We start from the raw sequence: 10,668 nt of genomic DNA on the forward strand, positions 1-10,668 counted from the left end.
TCATGTTCTTTCCTTTTGCTTATCCATTCAACCGGAGTGTCGTGTTTTCATTCGAGCTCTCTCATCTTATCAAGTTTTACCTCCATTCTCAACCGGAGTGCTGTCTGAAATCTTTCTTACCCCTTGTGCCATTATTTCAATAGTTCCGGAGGCAGTGTGTTGTTGATTTCATCAAGTATCCTCTCATCTTGTCAAAATCTTGTTCTATTCCTTCCATTTTCAGTCGAAGTGCTGTCCAAATTATATCATTCTTATTCCTTCTCTATCTTGTTTTAACCGGAGTGTTGTGTCTATCATTCCTCTTCTAACCGGACTCTCATCCAAGTGCTTCCATTTTGCCAAGCTCATATTCCTTACCATCTTTCTCCAACCGGAGTGTTGTCGTAATTGATCCTTATCGTTCCTTGTACATCTCGTTTTAATCGGAGTGCTTGCATGTACTTCTTGTCCATTGCAACCCTTTTTCTTATGTCTTTCAACCTACAAGGTTCTCGTATGTTCCTTGTTCCTCTTTTGTAACGGAGTGTTTTCAATTTCGATCATCTCCGTTTTTTTCTTTTCTCGAATGGTTCAACCCCTCAAGGTTCATGGTTTCACTCGTTTGTCAAAGAAGCAACTTAGTTTTTACATCTTCCTCTTCCTCTGTCGTTTCCCTCCAGTGCCATCCTACATCTCGGGACGAGATCCTCTTGTAGTGGTGGAGTGTTGTGACGCCCCGAGACCATTGCACCAGGTGTCTTCCAGTTATTCGTTGTTGTTGCCTTGTCATTTGCTTGTGTGTCGCTTCTTGCTATGTCATCATGTGCATTGCATCATCATGTTTTTTAAAACTTGCATCCGTCCGGGTTCCCCAGTTTCGTCTGTTGTCCGTTCTGAGCATACACACACTTGCACGCGCCCGCGGCACGTCCAGATATTATTTTATAAGTGGCCGGAGAATGTTCTCGGAATGGGTTGAAAGTTGGCGTGCGGTGTTGTTATGTTGTTAGTAGGTCGCCCGCCAAGTTTCATCACATTCGGAGTTTGTGTGATGCCCCAACGGATAACTATAGAGGCAATATAGTCGGTCAAACGTCGGACGTTTTCGGTCTCCGGAAACAGTCGCCGGGCCTCTCTCTCTCTCCTCTCTTCTCAGTCTACCTCAGCCCACCTAGCCCCCCACTCCGACCGGTGCCATCGGATCGTGATCCGAGGGTTCGGAAGCCCCCAAAACCCCTCCTAACCCTAATCCTAACCCCCCCCCCTTTCCTTATATAAACCCCTTCCTTCCAAATTTTGGGCAGCCTAGACCAATCCACCTATCTCTAGCCTTCCTCCTCCTCAGTTTCCGCACTCAGCCGCTCCCCCGCCGCCATTTGACGCCACCCAACTGGCCAGCCGCCGCCGGCCAGGCGCTCTCCACCATCCCTGTCGCGCCACGTCGCCCATCAACCTCCCCGCACCGCTCGGGCCCGTCGAAGCCCGTCCACGGCCCGCTGTGGGTCGAATCTGGCCTGACGCCGCCCTGCAGGCAACCGAGCCGCCCCGCTCCTCCCAGCTCTCGCTCGATCCCGGTGGGATTGGGAGCGCTCGCCGCCGCCCACTAGATGACGCCATCTGCCGCCGCCATCGCATGAGATGAGTACCGGTGATCCCGCACCCTCCTTCCTCCTCCCGGATCTCTCTCTAACCTCTCCCTCCGCCGTTCTCTCTCTGCCAGGAATCCCATGGAGCACCGCCGCCGATCTGCTTCACCCTCCCCAGATCCCTTTGACCATCACCAGAAATGGGGCTGCCGCACCCGGATCTGGTCTGCTCCGGCCACCGGCTCCCATCCCCAACCTCCTGGACCTGCTGCCTCCACCCATGTCGTCGCCGCCATGACCTCTGCGTCATGCGTGGGCACAAGTGGACGACTGCTCAGCCTCGCTCGCCTCCTCGTTGGGCCACCAGATCCAGCGCCCTGGCCCAGATCGAGCGCCCGTGTGGGCCGCAGGTACGCCGGCCCAACTGTTGCTTAAGCCGGCCTCCTCTGCTTCCGAACTGGGCCAGGCCCGTGGTGAGCAGCCCCCTCCAGCCTACTGTGCACTTATGGGCCTGCCAGTTTTGGTCCGTGCTATTTTTTTCTAGTCCAACGATTTTTTATATATTTTCCAGAGTCTGCATTTTTACACGAAGCCTCCTAGACTTCATGCATTTTGTAACTCACAAACCGTGCATCGGTTTAAAACAAACTTTATATGTAAAATGCTTAGTTTTTGGTCTACTTTCATAATATGCCACTTTCATCCATGTTAAAAATGTTTAAAATGTTGTTTGTGTTTAATTTGCTCTTATGCCATGCTAAAATGATTTAATTCACAACTAAATAACCGTAGCTCAAAACTTAACAAACTTTATATGTAAATGGGGTAGAAAAATGCCTAGTTTAACATGGTGGCATTACTTTGCATGTTTAACAACTCTAAAATTTGGTTTAGGGCAGAATAGTACCAAATCCATAATTATGCTCATGAGGATTTTTCCAGAATTGTTGTTCGTTGTTTCCCGCCTCATTTAAACTTGCCTAGATAGGTTGTTTTTGTTGTGCTTCACCCCTTGCCATGTTAATCAACATTTAATATTGTTGGGTACATAAACGAGATCGAACTAAATAACTTGTCGTGGTGTTTCGTCAATATGCAACGGAGTTGCATATTGAGCTCCACTTAATTTGTAGGATTGCTTGTGCACTTTGCCATGCCATGCTTCATTAAACCGGACATGCATCATACTTGGTTGTGCAACATGCCATGCTTATGTGATGGTTGTTTACTATGTTGTTTGCTTATTTTCGGTGTGCTTCTTCGGGTTGGTTCCGTTAACGTTGCGTTTGTGAGGATCCATTCGTCTACGTCTGTTTGTCTTCTTCATGGACTAGTTCTTCTTCCTTGCGGGATCTCGGGCAAGATGACCATACCCTCGAAATCACTTCTATCTTCGCTTGCTAGTTGCTCGCTCTATTGCTATGTCGCGATACCTACCACTTGCTATATCATGCCTCCCATATTGCCATGTCAAGCCTCTAACCTACCTTGCCTAGCAAACCGTTGTTTGGCTATGTTACCGCTTTGCTCAGCCCCTCTTATAGTGTTACTAGTTGCAGGTGAATATTAAGTTTGTTCCATGTTGGAACATGGATATGTTGGGATATCACAATATCTCTTATTTATTAATGCATCTATATACTTGGTAAAGGGTGGAAGGCTCGGCCTTATGCCTGGAGTTTTGTTCCACTCTTGCCGCCCTAGTTTCCATCATACCGGTGTTATGTTCCTTGATTTTGCGTTCCTTACACGGTTGGGTGTTATAGGGACCCCTTGACAGTTTGCTTTGAATAAAACTCCTCCAGCAAGGCCCAACCTTGGTTTTACCATTTGCCTCACCACCACCTACTTTTCCCTTGGGAGTCGCGCTCCCGAGGGTCATCTTTATTTTAGCCCCCCCGAGCAAGTGCTTGTCTAAGTGTTGGTCCGAACTGAGCCGCCTGCGGGGCCACATCGGGGAAACTCGAGGTCTGGTTTTACTTGTAGCTTGTCTCATCCGGTGTTTCCCTGAGAACGAGATATGTGCAGCTCCTATCGGGATGTCGGCGCATCGGGCGGTCTTGCTGGTCTTGTTTTACCATTATCGAAATGTCTTGTAACCAGGATTCCGAGTCTGATCGGGTCTTCCTGGGAGAAGGAATATCCTTCGTTGACCATGAGAGCTTGTGATGGGCTAAGTTGGGACACCCCTGCAGGGTTTTGAACTTTCGAAAGTCGTGCCCGCGGTTATGGGCAGATGGGAATTTGTTAATATCCGGTTGTAGAGAAACTGACACTTAACTTAATTAAAATGGATCAACCGCGTGTGTAGCTGTGATGGTCTCTTTCCGGCGGGGTCCGGGAAGTGAACACGGTTCTTGTGTTATGTTTGGCTGTAAGTAGTTTCGGGATCACTTCTTGATCACTTCTAGTTCACGACAGTTGCATTGCTTCTCTTCTCGCTCTTGTTTGCGTTAGTTAGCCACCATATATGTTTAGTGCTTGTTGCAGCTCCACCTCACTACCCTTTCCTACCCATAATCTTAAATAGTCTTGATTGCGAGGGTGTGAGATTGTTGAGTCCTTCTGACTCACAGATTACTTCCAAAACCAGTTGTAGGTGCCGTTGATACTAGTGCATATGACGCAGCTGAGGTCAAGTGGGAGCTCGATGATGATCGTGTTCATTGTGTTGTTTTCATTTCCAGTTGATCAGTAGTGGAGCCCAGTCGGGGCGATCGAGAATCGAGCATTAGGGGTTGTCTTTCTTTATTTGGTTCCATAGTCGGACCTTGATTGTATTCTGGATGATGTAATACTATATTTATGTCTTGTGTGAAGTGGCGATTGTAAGCCAACTCTTTATCCCTTTCTTATTCAGTACATGGGATGTGTAAAGATTACCCCTCTTGCGACATGCCTACTATGTGGCTATACCTCTAAGTCGTGCTCCGACACGTGGGAGATATAGCCGCATCGTGGGTGTTATAGATGGATTTTTGTGTCGTGAAAGATAGGGCCAACAACATACCGACCCTCGTCACAAGGTTCACTCCACATCAAGTGATATCAGAGACTGGTGTTTCTCACGGCACTTCGGAGGAGACGGCCGGCGCACCGTCACCAAGGAGCTACTGGAGGCTCTCCAGCGACTTTTTGCTGGAAGAGAAAGGATATGGTGCTGAACTCTTTCACACCTATTGTAAAGTGGGAGAGAAAGTTTGTGCCACGACAATCGACCACGACAGTTCGATCAACGCGGTCGGCATTGATATGGTGGAGAAGCTGCAACTATCAACGACACCACATCCACGCCCGTACTCACTGAGGAGGTGCTACCACAAGTTCGACATTACGCACCAAACTATGGTACTATTTTCAGTCAGAAAATTTTCTTGTGAAGTTTTGTGTGGCATAATTCCGACACAGATGGTGTCATGTCATGTGCTGCTGGGAAAGCCATAGTACAAGAACAGTAATGCTACACACGACTATCTTGCCAACACTTATAGTATCGAATGTAATACAGAATATGTTCTCGTGGCCATGGAGAAGAAATCGTTCAAGAGTTGGAGGAAAGAACGACAACACAAGATCGAGGAGCAAAGAGAAGCAAAGAAGGAAGACAAAACTGCTAGTATTTTTTCGACGCACATACAATCTGCAAACCACGTTGTTCCTATAAAGACTGACTCGAAACCGAGGACGGATTCATTTAAAGGGAGGGAGGATGATACGCCCATTGTTACAGCTGCTCAAGAAGATATGCTATATTTGTTGTTGTTGTGCATCAGGAAAAGATGGAAGAAAAGGTCTCACTTTTGGATGTAGCCGCCATTGGAAGTTGTGATTCCATGCATGATATTTTAACAGGAAAACATCTAGTAGTAGATGAGCTAGTGCACCATGGTTTCTCTCGGATCGTGCATGTACTAATTAAAAGATACTACTTTGGAAAGTCTGAGTCGCACATAGCATGTTTTATGTTGATGAAGGATTTGGCAAACTATTATTATTTTGGCAGGTCACGTCCTCCAGAGATTCAAAGATCATACTTAGCAAGGACTCTTCGAACGTGGGAATTTCTTTGTTTGTGTTCCATCGGATGGGGCCCAACATATCAGATCAAACTACCGTGGAACACAATATATTAAGAGTATTAGGTATAGTCCAATTTGTAAAGGTTGCATGCTAAAGTAAGGCACGTAATCTACTCGGAGTCCAAGGTTGAGTTCTGTTTTAGTATGATCGGTTGTTTATTTTTTAGATTAGACGTAGGTCGGCTATGTACTATAAATTGCCAGGTTGGTGCATCGTTGTACGCAGGTTATGTTAAGATGAATTAGACCCTGTTATGTGTTTCAGCCATCAGCCATTATCGAGATTAGAGAATTCTTGTCAGCAATCTCTACTGGCGTGTGAGTTCCTGCGACACAACGCGTAGGAGATTACAAACTGAGCCTATATGGTTCATCCATGTTATTCCTTCAGATCGAGGGGTTGGCGTGTTGTTTCCGCGGGATTTGCGAGCATCTTCGTAAACCTGCGACAAGTTCTTGCTGTGATGGATTTTTGTGCCGTGAAAGATCAGGGCAACAACGGACCGACCCTCGTCACAAGGTTCACTCCACATCAGGCATGAGCTAACATACTTTCTGTACTTGGATCATATGAAGTTATGATTGGAACTCTAGCAAGCATCCGCAACTACTAAAGATCATTAAGGTCGTGAAACCCAACCATAGCATTAAGTATCAAGTCCTCTTTACTCCCATACGTCATACCCGAGTTACTTGGGTTTAAGTTTCTGTCACTCTTGCAACCCACCGTAAGAGATCCATGAACATATTGCAACACCCTACAGCGAGGGCCCCTCACATTTTCGTGAGAACGGAGGGAACCGTAGGACAGCAACATAAATAAAATATACAATCATACCAACCAAGATCACGATTAACCCACAGGACAAAACGGATCTACTCAAACATCATAGGATAACCATTGATCATTGGGAAATAATATATGGAGTTGAGAACCATGTTTAAGTAGAGATTACAGCGGGGAGAATAGGTGTTACATCGTTGCATAGAGGGGGAGAGAGTTGGTGTTGACGATAGCAAGATTGTTGATGTAGATCGATGTCCCGATCGTTGCCCCCTCCTTCTTCTTCTTCCTTGGCCTCCCCCTAGATGGGAGGAGAGTTCCCCCTCTTGTCCATGGTATCCATGGCCGCGGAGGGGCAGGAGCCCCTCCGAGATTGGATCTCCCTCTCTGTTCTCTTCTGTTTCACATTCCCCTCATCTGGCCGAAAACTGTCTCTTATATTCCGGGAGATCCGTAACTCCGATTGCGCTGAGATTTTAACATGATTTTTTCCGGATATAAGCTTCCTTGCGCCCGAAGTAGAGCTCCAACCAACGTTCGAGGAGGGCACAACCCACCACCGCGCGCCAGGGGCCTCTGGCGTGCCCTGCTGTCTTGTGGGCTATGTGGGCCTCCGTTTGCGGTGATTCCAACTCCCAAAAATCACATATATTCCAAAATAATTCTCTGTGAAATTTTATTGCATTTGAACTTCGTTTGATATGGATACTATGTGATACAAAAACATGCAGAAAACAGGAACTGACACTTGGCACTGGATCAGTAGTGAAGTCCAATAAATCATATAAAAAGTTGCCAAAAGTTTGTAAAACTTGTATAGTATTGGCATGAAACAATCAAAAATTATAGATACGACGGAGACATATCAAAGTCCCTTGTTTTATTTTTCGATATGTTCCTAGAGAAAACTAAGTTGAAAGACGATAGTAGTAATGATGCGGACTGGGTCCATGATCTGAGAATTATCCTCATTGCTGCACAGAAGAATTATGTCCTTGATGCACTGCTAGGTGATAGACCTATTGCAGGAGTAGATACAGAAATTATGAACGTTTGACAAGCTCGGTATGATGACTACTCGATAGTTTAGTGCACCATGCTTTACGGCTTAGAACCGGAACTTCAAAAATGTTTTGAACGCCATGCAACATATGAGATATTCCAAGAGCAGAAAATGATATTTCAGACTCATGCCCGTGTTAAGAGGTATGAGACCTCTGACAAGTACTTTGCCTACAAGATGGAGGAGAATAGCTCAACTAGTGAGCATGTGCTCGGAATCTCTGGGTACTACAATCGCTTGAATCAAGTGGGAGTTAATCTTCTAGATAAGATAGTGATTGACAGAGTTCTCTAGTCACTATCACCAAGTTACTAGAACTTCGTGATGAACTATAATATGCAAGGGATAACGAAAATGATTCTCGAGCTCTTCGCGATGCTGAAATCGGCGAAGGTAGAAATCAAGAAAGAGCGTCAACTGTTGATGGTTAACAAGACCACAAGTTTCAAGAAAAAGGGCAAAGGGAAAGAAAGGGACCTTCAAGAAGAATGGCAAGCAAGTTGTCACTCCCGGGAAGAAGCCCAAAGCTGGACCAAAGCCTGAAACTGAGTGCTTCTACTCCAAAGGGACTGGTCACTGGAAACGGAACTGCCCCAAGTATTTGGCGGATAAGAAGGATGGCAAAGTAAAGAAAGGTATATATGATATCCATGTTATTAATGTGTGTTTTACTAGTGTTCATAGTAACCCCTGGGTATTTGATAACGGTTCAGTTGCTAAGATTAGTACCTTGAAACAGGAGTTACAAAATGAACAGAGACTAGTTGAGGGCGAGGTAACGATGTGTGTTGGAAGTGATTCCAAGGTTGATAAGACCACCATCGCATACTCCCTCTACCTCCGAGATTAGTGTTGAACCTAAATAAATGCTATTTGGTGTTTGCATTGAGCATGAGTATGATTGGATCATGTTTATTGCAATATGGTTATTCATTTAAGTCGGAGAATAATTGTTGTTCTGTTTACATGAATAAAACCTTCAATGGTCATTCACCCAATGTGAATAGTTTGTTGAATCTTGATCGTGATTATACACATATTCATAATATTGATGCCAAAAGATGCAAAGTTGATAATGATAGTGCAACATATTTGTGGCACTGCCATTTAGGTCATATTGGTGTAAAGCGCATAAAGAAACTCCATGCGGATGGACTTTTCGAATCACTTGATTATGAATCATTTAATGCTTGCGAACCATGCCTCATCGGAAAGATGACTAAGACTCCATTCTTCAGAAAATTGGAGCGAACCACTAACTTATTGGAAATAATACATACCGATGTAGGCGGTCCGATGAGTATTGAGGCTCGCGACGGGTATCGTTATTTTCTGACCTTCACAGATGATTTGAGCAGATATGGGTATATCTACTTAATGAAACACAAGTCTGAAACATTTGAAAAGTTCAAAGAATTTTAGAGTGAAGTGGAGAATCGTCGTAACAAGAAAATAAAGTTTCTATGATCTGATCGCGAAGGCGAATATTTGAGTTACGAGTTTCGCCTTCATGTAAAACAATGTGGAATAGTTTCACAACTCACGCCACCTGGAATACCATAGCGTAATGGTGTGTCCGAACATCGTAACCGTACTTTATTAGATATGGTGTGATCAATGATGTCTCTTACCGATTTACCACAATCGTTTTGGGGTTATGCATTAGAGACAGCTCCATTCATGTTAAAAAGGGCACCATCTAAATCCGTTGAGAGGACACCGTATGAACTATGGTTTCGCAAGAAACCTAAGCTGTCGTTTCTTAAAGTTTGGGGTTGCGATGCTTATGTGAAAAAGCTTCAGCCTTATAAGCTCGAACCCAAGTCGGAGAAGTGCGTCTTCATAGGATACCCAAAAGAACTTGTTGTGTACACCTTCTATCACAGATCCTAAGGCAAGATCTTTGTTGCAAAGAATGGATCCTTTCTAGAGAAGGAGTTTCTCTTGAAAGAACTGAGTGGGAGGAAAGTAAAACTTGATGAGGTAATTGTACCTTCTCTAGAATTAGAAAGTAGCTTATCACAGAAATCAGTTCCAGTGATGCCTACACCAACTAGAGAGGAAGCTAATGATAACGATCATGAAACTTCAGATCAAGTTACCACCGAACCTCATAGGTCAACCAGAGCACGTTCTATACCTGAGTGGTACGGTAATCCTGTTTTGGAAGTCATGTTACTAGACCATGACGAACCTATGAACTATGAGGAAGCGATGTTGAGCCCAGATTCCTATAAATAGCTTGAGGCCATGAAATCTGAGATAGGATCCATGTATGACAACAAAGTATGGACTTTGGTGGACTTGCCCGATGATCGGCAAGCCATTGAAAATAAATGGATTTTCAAGAGGAAGAAAAACACTGATGGTAGTGTTACTATCTACAAAGCTCGACTTGTCACGAAAGGTTTTCGACAAGTTCAAGAGGTTGACTACGATGAGATTTTTCTCACCCGTAGCGATGCTTAAGTTTGTCTGAATCATGTTAGCAATTGCCGCATTTTATATATTATGAAATCTAGCAAATGGATGTCAAAACTGCATTCCTTAATGGATTTATTAAAGAATAGTTGTATATGGTACAACCAGAATGTTTTGTCAATCCTAAAGATGCTGACAAAATGTGCAAGCTCCAGCTATCCATCTATGGACTCGTGCAAGCTTCTCGGAGTTGGAATACACACTTTGATGAGTTTATCAAAGCATATAGTATTATATAGACTTGCGGTGAAGCCTGTATTTACAAGAAAGTGAGTGGGAGTTCCACAGCCTTTCTGATAAGTATATGTGAATGAGATATTGTTGATTGGAAATGATGTAGAATTTTCTGGAAAGCATAAGGAGTGTTTGAAAGGAGTTTTTCAAAGAAAGACCTCAGTGAAGCTACTTATATATTAAGCATCAAGATCTATAGAGATAGATCAAGATGCTTCATAGGACTTTCACAAAGCACATACCTTGATAAAGTTTTGAAGTAGTTCAAAATGGATCAGTCAAGGAAAGGGTTATCGCCTTTGTTATAAGGTGTGAAGTTGAGTAAGACTCAAAATCCCAACCACGGAAGAATATAGAGAGAGAATGAAAGCCATTCTCTATGCCTCAGTCATAGGTTCTATAAAGTATGCCATGCTATGTACCAGACATGTTGTGTGCCTTGTCATGAGTTTGGCAAGGGGG

The sequence above is a fragment of the Triticum aestivum genome, chromosome 7A (assembly GCF_018294505.1).
Source record: "Triticum aestivum cultivar Chinese Spring chromosome 7A, IWGSC CS RefSeq v2.1, whole genome shotgun sequence".
NCBI lineage: Eukaryota > Viridiplantae > Streptophyta > Magnoliopsida > Poales > Poaceae > Triticum > Triticum aestivum.